We start from the raw sequence: 2252 nt of genomic DNA on the forward strand, positions 1-2252 counted from the left end.
TGTCTAAGTGGAAGCAAAGAAATGACAAGAGAGCACAAAAGTTTATTTGTCTGGCGTGCTTTGATTAAAATAGCCCACTTCTGGAAATATTTGGCTTCATTGTGAGATCAAAAATGCCTTTCCCCCTCAAACTCCCCTCTACTTCAACAAGCTTGTGAGTTCTTCAGACTAATCCTTTAAGCCACTCACACTTTCTCTTCAAATTAAAAGGTGCTGTCAGCCAAAAATGCCACTGAGTTTATAAACTGAAACCCAAATAAAATGACTTCAGCTTCTGAGTATATGTGAGATTGTTTACTGATGGATAATAAACTATAAAGTCAGACCAAAATCAATGGAGAGGTTTCAGCCTTTGACCTTTAGACTGGCTGAACACTGATTACGTGGGTGGTGCACTTGCTTCATCGTGTCATTATAATCTCACTGACAGGTCTGAGCATTTCATAGCTAAAGCCTGTTATGTACAAAATGCACATGATAATGTTCATTTTTTTTATGCTGAGGTGGTTGATGGTCCCCAGCACTATCACCAACATTTTCCCCCAGCAAATTCAAGGTAACATTTCTGATCGCCGTCTTGTGTACATTTCAGCACTTTGCACAGTTCCTACATTGGAGTCAGTCTAATTAAACCTTTTGTTCCATGAAAGGAGGAGCCAAGGCTCAAGAAGCCCCCTTGGACCAAAGAGAGAGATGCAAAGACCCAGGTGAACTGCAAAAAAATGAAGTCCAGTGCAAAAATTGTACCGTTATCTCCCTTGATAACTTACATCAATTCTTTGTGCAAATTTACAAATTGTTGACATAAACATAATTTCCAGATAAAGTGCCGTGCAGAAGTTTTGAGTCATTTCACAGAAGTAATTTCTTTATATTTTGCATCCAAGGAGCCAGACCATCTTTTAATGTTTTAAAGCGCTTCAGTCTTTCTGAAAGTTTTTCTTTGGACATTGGCTGCTTTTTCACTCATTTCTTTGTACTTGACCATTTTGTGAGGAATGTTTATTTTTTGTTGTTGTTTGTCAAGCCATTTAACACTGACCTATGAATCATTCAAGCATCAAAAAAAAAAAAGCATCTGACTCATTGTATATGAGTGAGTTTGGTATGCTATTACATATTAAATGTAAGCCTGTTACTTTGCTTACTCTGCTTTTTACACATCTCTATAAATCTTCAAAATATTGTCTTAAAAAAATAAACTTATAGGTACAACAACTTTTCATTCTGGCTTAATGACTCAAGTCAGATCACATTTCACAAGAACACAATGCCTTTTCCAGTAATAATAAACCAGCAGTAAACAATGACTAAGACTTGACTGTTTTTGCACTCTGGCCACAACAGCTTTTTAAAAGCATCCTTCCTCTAAAATAACACACTTAATCAGCAACATTTCTTCTTGTGATTTGTTTATTTATTTTTTTTAATCATGTAATTCACAACTTTTGATTTTGTTGCTTCCTGAAAACAGTATGAAAAAGAAAAATTTTATGGGGGTTGGGGTGGATTTATGCCTTCATTTGATAGAGAGCGTGGAAATGCGCTCAAAGTGATCAGGGGAATGCCTTGCAGTACAGGGGAAGTGCTGCTTAGTTCAGTCCACACATTCTTTCTTTTGCTGCCATCTTGTGGATAAATATTTTATCATGCTGTGATGAGTTTTGGGTGGAAGTGTGGTGCAGTTTTGCAACCTGTGATTTTCTTGTCTGACCCCAGAGCTTTGAGAGAAGACAGGTGAGAGCCGGACAGAACCTTTGGAGGCAAAACTGAGTCGTCAGCAGACGTAGAGCCTCTTCTTGTTCTGCTGACTTTATTTTCTGTCACATTGGTGTCATATCGAATCTGCAATGGTGCCAGCAACACTGTGGACAGTGGACACATTGCAGAGAAGACAGGGCATCTAATATAATAATTTAAACACTTTTAGAAACCAAACTATACGCCTGAGTTTTGATAAACTGCAACAAGATGCCCTTTGAGTATAGAAACCTGTTTCCTTCACCCTCCCCTGGCCCTGAATCCCCTTAACCCCCCCTCTGGCTTTTTTTTATCCTCCTGTGAAGCTGATATTGTCATCATACAGCAGCTGGACATAAGACGAGGATATTGTCCATCTGTCTGTCCACCTATCCAACAGTTTTTACCTTCCTGCTCTATAGACTCCAAAACCACACGGAATTGAGCCATGAAACTTGGCTTAAGTGTTCTGTACTCTTCAAACACAATATTCATATTTCTTGATGTTTAGT

This window comes from Archocentrus centrarchus, chromosome 4, assembly GCF_007364275.1.
Source record: "Archocentrus centrarchus isolate MPI-CPG fArcCen1 chromosome 4, fArcCen1, whole genome shotgun sequence".
In the NCBI taxonomy this organism is placed as follows: domain Eukaryota; kingdom Metazoa; phylum Chordata; class Actinopteri; order Cichliformes; family Cichlidae; genus Archocentrus; species Archocentrus centrarchus.